Here is a 20,028-nt window from a genome sequence, read left to right as displayed (position 1 = left end):
ATAAATGGGAGAAGGAAAGTTTTATTTTTCATTGAGGATGCACAAGGATATGAAGACAAAGTAAAAATTTCCCAAGAGGTTTCAGGTGTTGCTACGAAATCTCAATTATTCAGCTAATACAAGGCGAAAAGCCACAAGATTGGTGGTTTCAACTAAGGCATGTGGATTTTAAGGGCAAAAGGGGCAATGAGACACAGTGAGACAGGATCACTGTCACCAGATGCCACAGATGGGGATGGACCTACCCCAAGCCTCTTGACCACTAGGTTCTAGGTTGAAGTCTGACTTTTCCACCTCACCCCTACAAACCTCCTAGGGCTCCTGGACAACAGAACCAGAAGCCAGACACAGGGATGGGCCTCGTCTCCTGTCCCTTGTCCCCTTTCTAAATGCCCTGCCTTGGGTTTCCCAGCCTCCCCTGTACCTCCAACACACCTCCTCTCCAGCCACCAGGGGCTACGATGCCAAGGCCACTGTTGCACTGGACTTGTCAAAAAGTTGACTCAGAACCAGAGACCTTTCTCCCTGGGGCACTGCCTCCCAGTCAGGCAAGAACAGCTGTTTCTCAGATTGGGATCCACAGACAGTTTTAGAGGACTAAGCCTTCGCTACAAGAAGTGTTACATTGTTTTCACTTCTATAATTTTTTTATTGGGGTAAATATTTTTCACCATATTGCACATGGTGAAACACACAAAACTTAAGTGAACAGTTCCATAAATTGCCACAACTGAGTGTACCAGGAATACTTTATCAGGATGTAGACCTGCTACCCCTCAAAGTTCCCTTGTGGCCGTTCGCCCCCACGTACAAAGCACCAACATTTCTGATTTCTAATTTGACCTCTACGATCCTATAGCAAGTAACGGAAGTGCATTCCTGATGGCTGACTTAGACATGTCCGGTGCCCTGCTATCTCAGCACCCACGCCTGCAATGGCACTTTAATCACTCACTACCCAGCAATGCAGGGAAAGCAATGGTTCTCACTGGGGTGGGTATGACCCTTGAGGGAACATTTCGGAACCTGTGGGGAAGGGGACCCTGGGTGATCAGGATGCATTTAGCATTGGAGGCCATCGAAGCTTGACATCTGGAACAACACAGGCAGTTCTGCTCAGTAAAGACTTGTCCTGCATGACCTCCAGGGGTCTCACAGACGTTCCTACTGATGGAAACATATTTACAGTGTTTGAAACTAGCCCCCCAACTCCCTTCCACATTTATATAAAATACATACATTGTTGGCACAAGTTTATACACACTAAATTTTTCAGGAATGCAATCACTGTGAAAATTGAGAGAAGAATGGCCTTTGGCTACCATCGAGACCTTGACCAAGAGTCACTTATCCTTCAGTGGCATTTGGATGGCCACTGAGACTCACCTGTACCCACCCCATGCCAGCTGTCCTGCAGTCTACAGAAAGCACAGGCTCACCTCACTAGGTTGTAGTTCAGCTTAGCTCAAGCGTCTGCACACTGAAATGCATCATTTTAATACAAATTGCTTTTATTTCTCCTTAACATCTAAGCATTACATTGATTTTTTAAAGTTATGATGTAGATAAGTTTTATTATATTGTTTCAAAATTATAAAAGGGGTGTTTTAAAATATTTGCATTAAGGGGGGTGCTGGGTTTTAATGAAGTGAGACCCACTGATGGGAAGTGACACCATCTAACTTTTCATTTAACTCTTGGTCATCAGTCATTGGCTGTATTTTCAGGGATCTATGAGTTCTCATGTTTGGGATGCCAAATGTGCAGAGATCCGCATGGCTAGACTCTTCCTGTTCACAGCTCGCTAAACCATGATTACCGAACTGCACTTACAGGGAGGGTCATTTCAAGAGACCACCGAAAACTCACTATTCTCACCTCTTTTTCAGGGATCTTTAAAAGAAAGTTCCCACTTCTCTTTGTGCCAATAATGCTTTTGCTCCTGAGCACTTTGCTTTCATCTTGAAGACACTGCTAGCTGTGCCCTGCAGGGTTTCCTCTTTCCCATTGCCTACAGGAAAAAGCATTTATGTTGTCAACCTTGGCTATGCGTTAGAACTACCTGGGGGGCTTGGAAAACACCCCTGCCCAGCACGCCCCCAGAGATGCTAGTTTGTTTGCTCTGCATCCAGTCCTGGCATTTCCCTGAGTGCTTCAGGCAGTGCTAAGGTGCAGGCAGAGCTAAGACCCAGGCTTCCCTCCACATTCACGGCCCTACTTGGGTAACTTTACCAGCATCTAGGTCATCCAGGTTTACACTGCACATGTCAAGCCTCATTTCAGGCTCCACTCCATCTCCACTCTTGTTTTCCTTTTCCCCTACTTTTAATTTATGGGACCCCTGTCCTCTCGTGAGCATGAGTCCTCTTGGGAAGTGATAGGTGTCTCCATCAGGCCACCACTATGTGTGAGCTCCTGGATGTGCACGAAGAGGAGACAGCACACAATCCAATATGCAGGTGACTGGGGCCTCAAAGAGCTCCAGCCCCTTTCGGTACTTGGTAAGATAACTCGGTACCAGGGCTTTCCACGTGCTCCCTGCACTAGACATGGCCAGGAGGCTCCGGCAGCATTTCCTGGAAACACAGCAGACAACCAGAGGAAAAAGAGGCTGCTGACAGTTCTGATCCTCGTCTTGTGCCACCAGCCCACCTCACAACCTCAAGGAGATGAAAATGCAAACCAAGCACCCACTCACAGCAACAGATGGGCAGCATCCTGGAGCTGTGCCATGGCAGGTGAACCACAGGTGCCCCTGACAACTTCTTTTCAAATGGCAAGTACCTAGCATATCCATTATGTAGCATAAGAATATGAGGATCTCTGCACTTCTCCACCCACTATGCTGTTGTAGTTTCACCGCAATTGTCCAGCTTTGCCTCTCTTATTACTGAGATGTCTTTTCTGTAATGTCCCAGCTGGCAGGTGGACACTCAACTCGCACTGATGCATCCCGGCCACAGGGTTTCCATCCACCCTGGTCCCTGTGCATGGCCAAGCCACAGAGTGTAGCTCCACATCCTAGAGCTCCACATCCTAGGAATTGAGGCAAGGGACACCATGAACTTGGAGAATAGCAGCCCTGCAATTCTCTAAGGAACGGCAGAGCTGCATCTATGCCCATCATCTCCTGGTCCTCTCCACTGGAGCTGCTGAGTGGTGTCCTCTAGGCAGCCAGTGCATCCACAGCCTTGTACAAAGGGGCAAATTTCAAAGACCCCCCTTTTGAAGAGAGACTGCTGACATCCTATGTCTTACCAAGAAGACTCACATCCATGAGGGGACAGAGGTTTTCCTTTGTTGTACTCACTGCTGTCTCCCCACCACTCACCACAGTGCCTGGCACATAGTAGATAGTCAATAAATCTTTAATAAATTAGTGAATCTAATATTAAGCAGTGTTTCACCAATGGTGAGAGGTTGACTCAAAACATGTCACAGGTTTCAGAACCATTAAAAAAAAAAAAAAAAAACTTGATGTCACATTATGACATACAAGCAGGGACTATTAGAAACGAGGGGGGCGGGGGTGCTGCTCTGGGCCTGCCAAGGTCATGTAAGAATTCAGATCAAATACCCTTTCCTGAACAGCAATGGAGGCCACATGAGGGCGGACGGGTGCAGGAGAAGTGTCACACACAGCAGCTTGGCAGCTAGCCAGAGACTGAAAATAAATCAGAGTTCCACATCCCTGCCCCAGCAAACCCCATTCCCAAAGGTTCTACCTTTCTGTCTAGCATAAACGTTAACGTCGGATATGAATACAGAATATTAAATGAAATATCAAGTGAGATATCACACAATAAATTAGAAGGGATTGAGAAAGAAAACAACGCCAATAGCCGCTTGGTAAACTGAATGGCAAAAAGGACAGTGAACGTCCCCATGCCACCTCTGGCTTTCCTCAGATCATCAATAGTCATGGAATTCTGTTTCACACATTCCATTTCCAGAAGCCTGGCACCAAACCGCAGTGACTGAGACATCCATCACATTCCTGTGACAAGTGGACCCTTGCTCCTTGGTATCAGGAGCCCAAGTTCATGGTGTCCCTTGCTTCAGTTCCTAGAATGCAGAGCTAAATCACAGGAATGTGCCCATCTGAGGAGATACCCTGCCCCAAAGATAGCGCAGTGGACAGCCACCCCACCCTGGAGCCAGCATCTGCATGGCTTCCCAGCGGCCTTCCTTCCTCCTGGCAGTGCAGAGGAGAAAGCCCTGGCAGGCAGGGACGAGTGGGAGGGAAGACAGAGGAGCTTGGATGCAGAGGTCTTACCCTCCTTCAAGACATCATCCTCCAACAAGTTAGTCACCTAAGCTTCTGCTTCCTCCTCTGAAAAACAAAGGTGATGACAGCACCCTCCTCACAAGACTGTAGGGAGGATAAAAGACCAGTCGCTGTAAAGAGTCTTATAAACTGTAAAGTGCTGGGCATGCCTGTGGTAAATAATGAGTGTCTTCTCAGTGCCTACTTGCTTGTAGCTACATTCCCTAGCACCATTCTTTATCTGGAGGCGCAACAAGTTACCCTCCCCAGTACGGTTAAGGCCTCAGCCCTTACCTTGTTAAGGAGACTGACGGTCCTGAGCCTAACCTCTAAGAGGGACCCTCCCGAACCTGTAGAACGTAGCCAGATAGAAAACCTGACAGCCATTCACACGGGAAGTCACACACCTACTAGAACCCACCTCCAGAACAATCTGCAAGTTCCTTCCAACGACCTGAACAACGTTAACTCCTGCTCCACACAGGAAGCACAAGCAGACCTCACTGCCAGCCCTTCTTACACAACACACTCTGACAGCCAAGTACCACTCACGGAGGACGCTCACGGCGCCCTGCAGAGCGGGGCACTCCTAGGTGTCAAGGCCGGGTCCGTCTCACCCCTACCTAGTCCCCGGATGCTCCAGCTTCCTCGTACCTGGACGGGCGGCCTTGGAGGGTGATGGGATCCCAGCCCCCGGCGGAACCCGGCTCAGCTCGGAGGGGCGAGAGCCTTAAGAGCCGAGCGAGGAGTGCTTCGCAGTGCGGGCGCGCGACTGTCACATTCCTGCCGCTCCCTGGGGCGCGCGGGGCAGGCCGGCGCCCCCACTGCCCGGCCCGGCCGCCCTCCGGCTCCTCCCGGCCGGCGCCGCGCGCTCCGAGTCGGCTCCGGGCGGCGGGCAGTAGCTGCGCCCGCCCTCGCGGCCGGGAACTGCCGGGCGCGGCTCTGGCTCCAGCCCCGCCGCTGCGGGGGCGGGGAGCGGGCGGAGACGGCTCGGCTGGGCCAGTCCGCTGGCGGCGAGCGAGCTGGCCGGGTGTCCCCAGCTCGCCACCCGGAGGAGTAGGGGCAGCTGGACAGACCCCTCCGGACGCCGCCCTGCCTCAGGCAGCCCGCAGGGGTCCCGCCGGCTCCAAAACTTTGGAGAGCTGCCGCGCGCTCCCGAGTCGCAGCCCGGCTCCTCCAGGGCTGCGGCGGCTCCACTAGAGTTAGTTGAGACAACTCACCTAGCCACCACGACCTGGCTCTACTACCCCCATGGAGCCTGGCGGCGACCCGCGAATTGAGTTGGCGACTGCAGGGCATCAGATCCCGAAGCAAACGCTCGCCAGAGCGACCTCTGGAGCTTGGTACCTGGCCCCGGGCTCTCTCCGACTGGCTTTGTGCATTAATTTCTTTATACCTCCGTTTCCTCTTCTTTGAAAAGGGATCATAACAGCACTCATCTCATCTCCGGAGTAGTTGAGAACAGTAAAAGAAAAATGAGCTAATATATATAAAATAGTGCCAGGCCCAGAGTTGATACTACTCACGCGTCATCTGCTGGTTTCATTGTTGCTGTTACGCGCCCGGATGAAAAAAGCAATTTAAGTGTCATACCATAAAATCTTGATACCACACTTGGGGGCAGACAGGGTTTTTAAAATTTTAAACTTCAAACCCATTTATGCCCACCAGCTCACTTTGTCAATGAGAATTCACACCCAGGGGAATGGAAGGATGGCCAAGGTCATGCAGCGAACGCCTGGCAGGATCACACCTTGGGTTCCTTGCAGGGAGGGGAGGGGAGGGCGCTGTGGTCAAGTCTGCAGCTCCCTCAGGCTTTTCCCCTCCACTTCGCTAGTCTTCAGCAAGTGACTGGCCCCTCCAGCTTGTTTAGAGGTCTTCATGGGCCATCCTCCAAGAAGACTTTTAATAAATGATGATAGCTTCCTTCCTTCTAGTACACACCGCCCCTTCCTGCATCCCTTTCAGACTGGGCAGGCTCTTGCTCGCCTAACCCACCCCTGGATATGCCCCTTTAAAAACTCAAGAATTGAGGTAACCTGAGCCTCAGCTGTCCCGGAACAACTCCAGGCTGGAGGAAAAGATGAAGGAATGAGCAGCAGAAAGAAGCTCATCTGCCCTAAAAGCTGTCTTACAACCTGGCATGATGACAATTTCTCATTCTTAAACAATCTGGTTCCAGAAGCTTTTATAGTTCCTTTTTCTTGAGAAAGCAGGCTTTCATCAGAGGCCAGTGACGTAGCATGATGAGAATTCCTTAACAATCCCAGCTCTCAATATTCCTTTACACAGCAGAGGGTCTCACAGCCTTGACTCCACTCAGAATCACAGAAGGACATGACACTCCTGTATTCAGATCAGTTACATCAGAGTCTCTGGGGCTGAGGCCCAAAGGCAGTGTTGGTAAAGCTCCCAGGTGATTCCAGTGCGCAGCTAGGGTTGCAAGCAGTTGTTCCTCTAAGCTCCCACAGTGATGCCATTACTGTGAATCCTCCAACTGAAGGCCGCTTTAACCACAGGTTCAAATGGCAGTTCTGAAAGCTACAGCAGGTGGGCCTGGCTGGATGCTGTGGAACCAGCCCAGAAGCACTATGATGGTGAACACAAATTCGTCTTTCCATTTACATAGCAAAGGGTTTTAAGCAGTTTACAAGTAGGAAGTGAAATTGATTTGGGCAACCATGTAGAAATAAAATCTATAATTTTTCTCTTTTGTAAGTGTTGTCCCCTTTCAGCCACTCCTGCCCGGTGTCCTGTTAGACATGCAGGCCTCTAGACCCCGGTGGGACTCTCAAACACCCGCGCAACACAGAAATGGAATTGGAAGACCTCCTCTTTCTCACCTGATAACCACTGTTCTATCTGGGACTTGAAGTCACTTTCTCCCTCACTCAGTTGTCCTGACCACTTTCACTGACTCTCTCCTTCCCTTTATTTCCTTTCCTTGGATAACTGGTGTGCCTGCCTGCCTCACTCCATCCCCTGGATAGGAGGTTCCCATAAGGTGGAGACTATAATCCCTGTATCCCTATCTCAGCACCACAAAAATGCTCTGAGAGCACATCAACATGCTTCACTGCAAAGCCTACCGCTTACACTGACATTGTATACTAGTGACGCAATCCAATGGTCCACCTCTTGGACAAAAACTTACAAGACACAGAAATAGCATTCTTAGCCTCTGGACACCTTCCGGGGTGTCTCTCTCCCACCTCTGAAATGCTTATCATTCAGGAGACTTGACTGAGACCCTGTCCCCCCATTGGTTTTCAGTTTCTCCTCCACTGGTCTAGCTGATCAGATCCCAGGACCCTCTTTGGGAAGAGTCTCTGATAATGCACATGAAACAAAATCATATTGACCGACACAACATAATCCAATGCCTGAAAAATAAAACATCTCCTATGGCACATGTGGCAGGACATTTTGAAAGACTGTCCATTATAAACATTAAGGCTAGGCTTGAAAGAAGAAGTATTTTATGCTTTTCTTCATTGAACCTCCAAAGCCAAAGTATTGGACAACTTAGACCATAACGTTTACATCATAAACCATGGAGTACAGAAGAATGTGTGATAATGTCAAGCTATTTGTTTTTGTTCCCACTCCAAGGACTTGATCAGCAGGTGGGAAGGGGAGAAGCAGAGGGAGGAGGCTGCTGTTTACTAGACCCTGAAAGGTCTCTGAGGGGTGACTCAAAGCTTCCACTCTTCAGCACCACCTAACAAGAGAAATCCTGGTGTATTAGGCCATTCCTACGTTGCTGTTAAAACAAACAAACAAAAAAACCTGAAACCGAGTAATTTATAAGAAAAGAGGTTTAATTCTCTCATGCTTCTGCAGGCTATACAGGAAGCATGGCACTGGCATCTGCTGGGCTTCTGAGGAGGCCTCAGGAAACTAACATCATGACAGAAGGTGAAGGAGGTGCAGGTACGTCACATGGCCAGAGCAGGAGGAAGTGAGAGAGAGGTGTGGGAGGTGCCACTCACTTCTAAATGACCAGATCTCATGTGAACTCAAAGCAAAAGCTCGCTTATCACCAAAGGGATGGCCTAAGCCATTCGTGAGGGATCTACCCCCATGATCCAACCAACTCCCACCAGCCCCAACCTCCAACATTCGGGATTACGTTTTAACGTGAGATTTGGTCAGGGACAAATATCCGGACTGCATCACCTGGACTCCTCCTGAGGGAAGAGGTTGATGGAGAAGACTGGAAGAGAGGAATGCCACTTGGTTTCCCAGGCCTAGTTCTGGACTTCACCAGGGTCATAGCAAAGCCCTGTGTCCAACATGGCCTGAGCCAAAGAGCAGGCCTGGCAGCAGATATGCCTGGGCCTCGGGACAGGCTGCCTCGAGAAAAGTCCAGTGCATCCCAGAGTGTTCAGGTAAAGCAGCTGAGAGTCCCCAGACACTCAAAGGGGGCAGTGAAGAAGCTAAGAAGACCAAAGAGCCCTTGGACTTAGTCTGATGGGACAAGCATGGTCCTAGCTGAAGTTTTCAAGAACGGAGGATAACTCACGGACCAGAACCCCTCCTGGGACACCAGGACAACCATTCTTCAGCTCTGTCCACTTCAGCCCCACCACCCACAAAGAACTCCATTGATCCTTCAGAAAAAACAAATGCAGGGTTTGGAAGGAAAGAATTCTGAAGAGATTGTGTTCCTACTCCCAGAAAGACTGAGTCTTGAACCAGTGGAGACAAAACAACTCTAAATTAGCGAGATCTTTTTCTACCATCAGGTGGAAATGAGAATTCCTAAGTCAAGTTGACTTCAATTGTAAAGAAATAAAGAAAATTACATTTTTGCACAGAGGGCCTCTGTGATTCTTAATTTGCTACACATATTTTTGTTATTTATGGCACTGCCGGTAATCTCTCACAGAACCACAACACAGATTGGAAACCACTGTCCTAGATGGACTTCCTTCTACAGCCTAGGTTTGTTTTCCCACCTCTCATACATTTTCCATCTGCTGACTTTCAAGTAACTATTTTCTTATCTACATTTCGCTTTACTCTTTCTCACTACAACTTCTCAGTTTCAATCTACTGAACACTCTCCCTTTCCCTAGGCAATTGGTGGTGGGCTACTATGATCATCTTTCCATTCAAATTCCTCTGATTTAATAAGACCTTTACCAACCAGAAAGCCACATGTGAACAGGAAATAAGAGCTGATGAGAAAGTGTGACATATTTCATAAGGCGGTCACAGGCAATAAACCATTTCTTAACCTCTTTAATAAGAGAAGGAAGATAAGACATAAGTGACAGGCAGACCAGCCAACTGTTTGTTCTAATTGCAGCTTGAATCTTGCTCAATGAAGGCAAATGACTGAAAGAGGCTTCTTGCACCTGGTTTTTCTCATGTTAACAGATATAGCACAGTAAGTTCCAGAGGCCAATAGACTTGACGACATCCAAGTACTATTGCACCTAACAGAACCAGATTGGTGGCCTCTGTCTCTCATGCCACTGGCTTCTGATTGCTTTAACACATAGAATTTGAAGCACCAGGAAATGAACTGTCCATGGCCACCCAAGAGGCAGCCCTTCCCATCATCCAAGAAGTGGCTATTCTAACCTCTGTGCTTCATCATATGCCAGACATGTGACAAGAATACAACCCTTTTTAAACTTATTCTTAAATTTAATACTCTTTCCCTTGTAATTCCACACAGTCCCACCAATCTTTGGTTTTCTGCAATTTTTTGTAACTGATCTCTAAGTTTTGTCACTTTTCCTTTTACACAATCAATTTCCAAAATCTAGATTTTCATGTTGGAGTCTTTCAACCTTTTAATCTTTCTGAATATAACTGTCAATGTATTTTCTCTAGGTGGCTTCCTTTTAATAAGATCAATGTAGTAAACTAGAGATAACTGCAAATTCTTTGCTCCTCATCTAATTTAGAGATAAAGTCTAATTTTCCTCCTCTTGAATCTGGACTGGCTTAGTGACTTGTTCAAACAATTTCAACCAATAGAATGTGGTGGAATTGACTTTTTGGGATTTCTGACCTCAATCATAAAAAGCCTTTCAGGTTCTTCCTGGGCCTCTTAGAACACTCAGTCTTGATACCCTGAGCTGCCAGGTAAAGACCATGACTGTCCCGAGACCACCATAGTGTTAGGAAGCTTGAGCCACATGTAGACCATGTACAGGTGCTCCAATCCACAGCCCCAACAGTCAGCCACAGTACATTCCAGCCATGGGGTGCACCATCTTGGATGTTAGGCCAGTCAACTCTAGTTAGTGGCTGGCTGGCTACATCTGCATGACAGGCCCCAAAATGAGAACCACCTAGCTAAGCCTTATCAACCCACAAAATCATGAGAGAGAATAATACACTGTTGTTTTGAGTCATCGAGTTTCAGGGTAGATTGTAGCACAATAATAGACAATCAAAACAATAACTGTCATAGTTCTCCATAGCTTATCTTGTACTGTATAACTTCAGTCTAGCATGCAAGGTGTCTCAGAATTAAAATAACACCTATCCTCCCTTCTCCAGCATCACCTCTGAGCAATGTCCAATTATGAAGGGCTTCCTTAAGATTATTATTATTATGACCAGCAAACAAATAAAAACTGAGAACTATGAGACGGTCAAATAGGTTTAGTTTTGAATATACTATTTTGAGTAAAAGAATTAGCTATAACTATGTACTTTCAAGGAGATGCTAACTAGAATGATTTTGTTTCTAGTGTTGTTATTCAAAGATTTTCTAAGAACTACTAACACAGCCCATGAGAAGTAAGTCTCCACTAGTAAAGACACTTGGAAGAGTGAACAGCAGGCCACTATCAGCAAAGGAAGAATAAAAATCTGGTCAGATGCAGGAGTGCCATATTTATTTAATCATTTCCCTAATGTCCAAATATTACATTCACATCCAACCATTCCTCTTATATTTCTTCAGAACAAACAACTTGGCAACAGCTCAGCAATAGGTGAATGACTTTCCATCAAGAATTACTGTTATCCAGCTGGGCACAGTGGCTCACACATGTAATCCCAGCACTTTGGGAGGCCGAGGGGGCTGGATCATGAGGTCAGGAGTTCGAAACCAGCCTGGCCAACATGGTGAAACCCCGTCTCTACTAAAGATACAAAAAATTAGCTGGGCATGGTGGTGCACGCCTGTAATCCCACCTACTTGGGAGGCTGGAGCAGGAGAATCGCTTGAACCCGGGAGGCAAAGGTTGCAGTGAGCCAAGATCGCACCACTGCACTCTAGCCTGGGCGACAGAGTGAGACTCCAACTCAAAAAAAAAAAAAAAAAAAAAATACTGTTGTCCATGACTGCCCTGAGGGAGAATGGGAGCTAGAAAAGTTCCCTGCCTTGGCCCCAGGGGTTGGGAGAAGAGGTGATGGGACCACTGATTCCTTCTTTGCTTCTTGCACTATGATGAATAAATTACTATCTTAAGAGCCTGGATGGCAGTGCTGAGTTGTTCCTACTCTGGGATGGTTAGACCTGCTGATGAGCTCAGCATACCATCTAGAATATAAGCTTGTTTGTCCTCAGAGGCCAAAGCCACTGGATCTTGAGTCCTCCTGAGAGAGAGAATAATAGAAGCCTATCATCTGAATTCCCCAGTAATGGCATGAAAGTCTTAGGACCCAGAACTGGAAAAGATTTGGGGCAGAGGTTCCCTGAGTGTGACTTAGGCATGGGGTCTCAGAAGGTGGCTACAGGATTCCCCTTTTTTCCTCTAGATCTGTGCTATGCAATTCATGTAGCCTCTGGAAACATGTGACTATTTAAATTATTTTAAATTAAATGAAATTTTAAAATATAATCCCTCAGTTGCACTAGCCACATTTCAAGAGCTCAACACCCACACATTGCTAAAGGCTATCATATTAGACAGAACAGATATAGGACATTACTTCACTGCAAAATGTTCATTGGACATAACTGCTTAAGGTTTAGATAATTCAGGGACTCTAGAACAAAGGTCCTTCTCTGGAAAGCCAGTCTTCATCCAAAATGGACAATCTGGTCGTTTTAAATCCATACTCGAGCAAGAATCTTCTTCACACTCTTCCTCTTTCCTTTTGATCAACCAGGTGATCATTCATTTTGTATTTCATTGCTTGATCAAATCCTACTTGCTCTCACATGTCCTCTGGATATTAGGTTCTCAGTTTGAATAATATTATAATTGTTATATTCATTAACATAATACTTTGTAAATACAAGGATTCGTGCCAATATTCTAATTTTTCTAGTAAAAATAAATGTAAAATCTTCAGAGACAGGAATGCATGTACTTTGTAGGGGTGAGGAATTTCTTCATCCCCTATCCCAAAACACTCATGGGCAACTCGATCAATGCTCAGAATGTCAGAGGCAGTCAGCTAAAAAGAATGTAAAGCATTTTTTATTGTAGGTATCGCCCCAAATCAACAAGAGTGTTTATTACCTTTTGATTAAAAAAAAAAACAGATTTTAATAGCATTACATTAGCCAATAAAATTGTAAAATCTTACCATGTTCCTCATTTTGTCATTCCTTTTTGTTTATTCTCCAAGAAAAACAAATGAGTTATGGTCCTCTGCCCTGTTCCTTTGACATATTAACTGTGTGCTGCCCCCACAGTGATATCCAGCAGAGGCAACACTGTGGTTCCCAGGCATGGGGTCATAAAATCAGTAACAGAGTGTTTATTACGTTTTGATTTAAAACAAAACAGATTTTAAATAGTATTACATTAGCCAATCAAATTGTAAAATCTTACCACATTCTACATTGTTGTCATTCCTTTTTGTTTATTCTACAAGGAAAAAAAATGAGTTACAGTCCTCTACCCTGTTCCTTTAACATATTAACTGTGTGCTTGTAAATAACCTAGCAATATCCCAGCTAAATCCGGGCATGAAAATAATGACACAGGGAAACAGTCTCTAAATTAGAAGATGCCCATGAAAAAGAGGTGTAGGTATGCACCCAGAACCCAGGTTTTCCTAAGCGCATGAAGAATGAGTCCCAGCATGTAAAAGTTTAAATGAAGAAGAAAGTCACAAGTTTACTAGAATGAGAATTTCTTCCTTCTGCAGTGTCAAGAGAAGGAGAGACCCTCAGGAAGAACATGGTGATTGAGAAAGTATTGATTGCTTTTTCTGTTTTCTCTGCTATCTTCTTGAAAGTAGTGATGCCAGCCGGGCATGGTGGCTCATGCCCGTAATCCCAGCTACCCGGGAGGGCAGAAGAATCGCTTGAACCCAGGAGGCGGAGGTTGCAGTGAGCCGAAATCTGTGCCATTGTACTCTAGCCTGGGCAACAAGAGTGAAATTCTGTCTCAAAAAAAAAAAAAAAGAAAGAAAGAAAGTAGTGATGCAGGTATTTGAAGGACCCAGAAAAAGCTGGTAATTTGGAAAGACCCTGAAATAGACTGCAGAGAGAGCAGCCTAAGCCAGGAAGGGTGGGGTGCAGTGAACACCGACAAGAACAGTGTCAGGCACATCGTGGACTTGGGGGCAGAATAGTCTCTGCCATCACCACCACTTCACATACAGATCTTGCATATCTTTGGCCAGATGTATTCCTGTTTTTCATAGTACTGGATGCTATTGTGAAGGCTATTGTTTTTAAATTTCAATTCCTGAATGCTCATTGCTAGCATATAAGTATACAACTGATTTTTGTATATTGATCTTATAACCTACAAAACTCACTTATTAGCTCTAGTAGATTTTTAGTAGCTTCCATAGGGTTTCCTACATAGATTACCATGTTGTCTACAAATAGAATTTCTTTTCTTTTCTAATCTGGATACCTTTTATTTCATAGATTGACTTTTTTTTTTTTGCACCAGCTAGATCCCTTAACACAATGTTAAATAGAAGTGGTGAAAGTGGACGTTCTTGCCTTGTTCCTGATCCTGGGAGGATAGCTTTCATTAAGCATGATGTTAGCTGTAGACCTTTCGTACACATCCCTTGTTGGGTTGAAGAAGTTTCCTTCTATGACTAGTTTGCTGAGAGTTTTCACCAGGAACAGATTTTGGACTTTGTCCAGTGCTTTTTCTGCATCTGTTGAGACAATTATATGATTGTTTTTCTTTTTTTAGTTTCATTACTATAGTGAATTACATTTATGGATTTTTCCAATGCTAAGCCAACCTTACATTCTTGCGATAATACCTACCTGGTCATGATGCATTAGCTTTTTTATATACTGTTGGATTTGATTTACTAGTATTTTGTTAGAATTTTATATCTATGCTTATGAGGAATACTGGTCTGTACTTTTCTTGTAATGTCCTGTTTGGTTTTGATAGCTGGGTAACATTAGCCTCACAGAGTTGGGGAGAACTCATGAGTTGAAAAGCATTTATTCCTATTCAATTTTCTGGAAGAGTTTGAGTAGAATTACTATTATGTTGTTCTTAAATGTTTGGTAGAATTCACAAGATGTGTTGTCTGGGTCTGGAATTTGCCTTGCAGGAAGAATTTTTTTTTTTTTTTTTTTTTTTTTTTTGAGACAGAGTCTTGGTCTCTCGCCCAGGCTGGAGTGCAGTGGCGTGACCTCGGCTCACTGCAAGCTCTGCTTCCCAGGTTCACACCATTCTCCTGCCTCAGCCTCCCGAGTAGCTGGGACTACAGGTGCCCACCACCATGCCCAGCTAATTTTTTGTATTTTTAGTAGAGATTGGGTTTCACCGTGTTAGCCAGGATGGTCTCGATCTCCTCAAGATCCACCCACCTTGGCCTTCCAAAGTGCTAGGATTACAGGTGTGAGCCACCGCACCTTGTGGGAAGACTTTTAACTACAAATTCCATTTCTTTAATAGATAGAGGGCTAGTCAAGTCATCTATTTCTTTTTGAATGAAGCTGGTAGCTTGGGTCCTTCAAATAATTAATCTATTTCATCTAAGTGTATATGTTTTATGCGTAATTTTGTTCCTAGTATTCTCTTATTATTCTTTTACTATTTGTAGTATAGTGTAGTGATATCACCTAGTTCCTACCATTGATTGTTCTGTCTTCTCTTTTTAATCCACAATCAATCCAGCTAAAGGTTTATCAATTTTATTGATTTTCTCAAAGGTGTCATCCCTTTGGTGTCCTTGATATTCTTGATTGTATTTCTGTTTTCTATTTAGTTGCTTTCTGCTTTGATCTTTATTATGTCTTGTCTTTTGCTTGTTTGGTGTGTAATTTATTCCTTTTTCTAGTTGCTTAAGGTGGAGGCTATGGTCACCAATTTCACAATTTTCTTCTTTTTTAAATAGGTATTTAGTGCTAAAAATGTTCCTATAAATGATACTGTATCACCCTACATATAAGAACCCTACAGTAGTATAGTTTCATTTTCCCTTGCCTCATCTTTGTGCTATTTTGTCATTCATTTTACTTTTACATATCCTATAAACCTCACACTACATCATTATTACTTCTGTTTAAATAATTTTCATTTAAAGACATTTAAATAATAATTTGGCATTTCTAGTGCTCTATCCTTTGGATAGATCCAGATCTCCATCTAGTATCCTTTTCCTTCTGTCTGAAGGATTTCCTCTAACATTTTTGTAGTGCAGGTCTGTTGGTGATGAATTCAGCTTTTATATATCTGAAATGGTTTTATTGTGTCTTTGTTTTTGAAAGATATTTTCACTGTGTATAAAATTCTTGGTTGACAGTTGTTTTTTCCTTTAGTGTGTTAGAGATCATGCTCCAAACTCTTCTAGCTTGCATTGTTTCTGTGAGGAATCTGCTATCACCTGTGTCACTGCTGTTTCTTGGTAGGCATATTTTTTTCCTCAGGCTTCTAAGATTTTTTCTTTATTGCTGATTTTAAGAAATTTAATTATGGTGAAATGATGTGTTTGTCCTCAAGTTTCTTAAGGTTCACTGAACTTCTTGGGTATGTGGGTTTGTAATTTTCAGTTCAGCTTGGAAAAGCCCTCGCCATTATTTCTTCAAATATTTTTTTCTGTCACTCCCTTTTTCCCTTGAGTGACTTCAATTACATGTGTGTTTTCATGACTTGAAATTTTCCCACTGTTTCATGATGCTCTGTTCTCTACTTGTTAGTTTTTCCTCCTCTGTGTTTTTTTTTATATAGTTTCTATTGTTATGTCTTTAGATTCACTAATCTATTCTTCTGCAATATCTATTCTGCTATTAATCTCATCCAGTCATTTTTTTTTTTACCTCAGAAATTGTAGTTGCTATCTCTAGAAGTTAGATACAGGCATTTTCACATCTTTTACTTCTCTACTTACCTCTTTGTGTTTATGGAATACAGTTATAACAACTGTTTCCATGTCCTTGTCTGCTAATTCTAACATCTCTAGGTTGGTTTTAACTCATTTTCCTCTCCATTATTATCACCCTTACTTGCAGACCTGGTAATTTTTTGGTTGAATGCCAAACATTGTGGATTTTAACTTGTTAGCTGCTGAATATTTTTGTGTCTTGGGATGCATTTGAGTTATTGAAAATAGTTTGATTCTTTTGGATCTTACCTTTAAGACTCGGCAGACAGGACCACAGCACCATTCACTCTAGGACTCATTTTATCCCACTTCTGAAGCTTGACCCTTATGAGTCCTCTAACAAATGCCTGTGACTTATGAGACTTTCTAGTCTGGCTGGTGAGAATAGGAATTATTCCTCCTCTTGTCCACTATTTCATCTAATGTTTTAGGGAGGTGCTTTTTCTGACTTTGGGTAGTCTTCTCACATGCACTGGTGTGCCAAATTCTTGAGTGGGACCCTCTGAACTGAAGAGCTTTGAAGCTCTTCCTCTCTATAGCTTTCTCCTTTCCTGTGAACTGTAGCTTCCTTGATCTCCCTTGGTTCTCAGCTCTGTCTCATCAAGTCAGGAAGTTCACTGGACTCTGCCTGGGTCACCCTTCCCTGTGCCATGGCCTGGAAACTCCCTCACATCAGTAAGCCAGAGAAGTCATAGGGCTTTGTTTTCTGCATCTCAGGGATCACTGTCCTTCCTTAGCTGATGTGCGGTTCTTAAAAACCCTGGTTTTGTATATTTTGTCCAGTAATTTAGTTGTTTCTTATGAGAAAGTAACTCTAGGGCCTATTACTCAATCCTGGCTGGCATCAGAAATCAACTGACATAGTTTCTGAAGTTCATCAGTGAAGATGCCTGAGATTCTTTACACATGCCCATCCCCACCCTGCAAGTTCTTTTTTAAACTTTGGTTGAAAAGGTTTTTGATATCTTTATAAAACATAACCAAGAATTAATACATTTTAGTCAAAACCAAGACTTTTGGGGAAGGAAGTAAACTGTAAACGATGTCAGATAAAGAACAGCCTGGCAGCTGTCAGGCCCTAGAGGCAGAGAGAGAGAAGACGCACCGGCCTGGATGGAAAACCCCCAAGGTTGTGCCACCAAGAGTGAAAAGGAAAGAACAGCTGTCAAGGAAAGAGGAAAGGTGAGAGTGAGGAAGACATCTAAAGGTCAAATCTACTGTCTCCAGGGTTGCCAAATCTAAGAATTTTGAAAGAAGAATCATTAACAATTGTGACTGCGTGAACACAGGCACCAGGAGGAAGCTGAGAGGGAATATTGAGAATGTTCAAAAACATTATTACAAAGAAAATGATGTGATATTATTGGTTCTCAAAGGTTCCTGAGATCCTTTCAGAGTCCTCAAGGTCAAAACTACTTTCATAATAATTCAAACACGGTATGTGTCTTTTTCATACACATGTACAGGGGACTTTTCCAGAGACTGCATAATGTATAACTTCTCCAACATTGAATGCAGAAACAGATGTGAGAACTTATCTGTATTCTATTGAGCTAAGCATTAAAGAGATTCACAGAACAATGTAAACAAAGTAAAAAAAAGTAATTCTTTTTGATACTTTTGTTTTTTAAAAATAATTGTTTTTATAAAAGAGATTTATGTTAACAGGCAATGAGTGTATCAGCGTTTTTAAATAATTGCTAAAATTTTATTTTTTTGACTTTGGGCATGGGTGTGTGTGTGGAATGGGAGGGCGCGCTGTCCATGGGTGCCCCTGGCCTGTGCCGCCCAGATCTGGTGTTAAAAGTGAGGATCCAAAGTGAAACTCCAGTGAACCTCAGGACCACCAGGTGACCAGGAGGCAAGGTCTATAAGGATACTTAAAGCTCATTACACGTGGTACTCTATGGAAGGAAGTGTCAATGCTATGGAAAACAACCCCGATAGAGAGAACATCATGAGAGTTTGGAATGACTACGTTATTGGCAATGCCATCATTGTTACAGAAAAGCCATGAAAGCCATCAAGCCTGAAACAACAAATTCCTGCTGGAGAATGCTGTGTCTAGAAGTGCATGGCTTCACAGGATTTATGACTGAGCCAATCAATGAAATCGTAAAAGAGGTTGTGCGTATGGCAAAAAAACAAAAAAAGTAGGGGTAAAAGGTTTCAAGATATGGGTCTTGGATTAATTCAGGACCTAATAAACGCTACACCAGAGAAATTCACAGTAGGTGACTTGATGGAGATGAGTGCTTTCGAACCAGTGCCAGATGATGAGGAAGAAGTCATAGAGGATGCAGGACCAGGAAACAAGTTGACTTTAGACACTCTGGGGGGAGGGTTCCAGTTATTCAAGAATGCTTTTGACTTCTTTTATGACATGGGCCCTTCTATGATACAGGCAATAAGATTAAAGCAAATGATAAAGAAATATTCATACTGTATAAAAACATTTTTAGAGAAATGAGAAGACAGGAATTCAGATAGAAATTATGGTGTATTTCTGTAAAGTTACACCAAGTGTGCCTGCTTCTTCTGACTACTCTTCCACCTCCTCCCTATCTTCCACCTCTATCACCCCGAGACAAGACCAACGCCTTGTCTTCCTCCTCCTCAGCTTACTCGATGCAAAGGCAACAAGGATGAAGATCTTTATGATAATCCACTTCCACTTAATGAATAATAAATGTATTTTTATAAATTAAAAAAAATTATTTTTTAATTTCTCAGTTTTAATATCGAATGTGGTTAATAGCAATGGAATTAACCAGGTAGACGGAAGCTCTTTAAAGTTCTGGAGAGTTTTTAAGAGTATGAAGGGGTCTTTAGACTGAAAGTTGGAGAACATCTGCTGTACATAAAGCTTCTGCAGCCCTCTGAGACCACTGCGTAGTTCATGAAAGTGTCTACCTAGGAGCAAGAAGAAAGGACAGACCAAGAGGTCAGAAGAGAGGGGCACCCTCATCAACAGCTGCTTCATCCCTGACCCTGATTTCAAAGCAATACTTCGCAGCACAGCAGCCCCTGTCAGGTTCACCATAAGGACCTACGTCCTAAGTCATCACTGAGATATGAACTGCTCTTTAGGGGGCCCAAATCCTGCCCCGAATTCCCCAAAATCACCAATTCCCTTTCCAATGAACTGCACCACAGCTTTCTTAACTGTTCATCTGACCTATGTTCAATAATTGGCCCTTATGCAGGAATGAAATATCTAGATTTCAAGCACCTATCGGGTTCCTGACCATGATTTAGACACTTCAATAGGACATCACATTTAATGCTCATAAATATGAATGGTATTACTACTTTTGTTTGGGAGGGAGTTTTTTTTGTAGGTTTTTGGGGTTTTCATTGTTGGTTTCTTTTGTTTGTTTGTTTGTTTGTTTGTTCGTTTGTCTGTCGTTGAGACAAGGTCTCACTCTGTCACCCAGGCTGGAGTGCAGTGGCACCATCTTGGCTCACTGCAGCCTCAATCTCCTGGGCTCAAGTGTTCCTCCCACCTCAGCCTCCCAAGT

The 20,028-nt window shown here is 43.9% G+C and overlaps 1 protein-coding gene across 10 annotated transcripts in view; it reads right to left on the bottom strand.

Moving 5' to 3' along the window:
* Positions 1-20,028, bottom strand: part of IL1R1 (interleukin 1 receptor type 1) — a 74,411-nt gene that overhangs the window by 30,016 nt on the left and 24,367 nt on the right. The window contains exon 1 of one of the 10 annotated variants that reach the window (XM_028832255.2): positions 6,021-6,440. The exons of 3 other annotated variants lie outside the window; for them this stretch is intronic. The gene's annotated coding sequence lies outside the window, so the exon portion shown is untranslated. Of the gene's footprint in view, positions 1-4,561; positions 5,206-5,487; positions 6,441-20,028 lie in introns of those variants that run through there. 6 more of the 10 variants (XM_015113025.3, XM_015113023.3, XM_001107510.5 and 3 more) reach the window with 6 other exon arrangements.

The sequence above is a fragment of the Macaca mulatta genome, chromosome 13, assembly GCF_049350105.2.
Source record: "Macaca mulatta isolate MMU2019108-1 chromosome 13, T2T-MMU8v2.0, whole genome shotgun sequence".
NCBI classification, from domain to species: domain Eukaryota; kingdom Metazoa; phylum Chordata; class Mammalia; order Primates; family Cercopithecidae; genus Macaca; species Macaca mulatta.
This window is presented reverse-complemented; position numbering and strand designations above follow the sequence as displayed.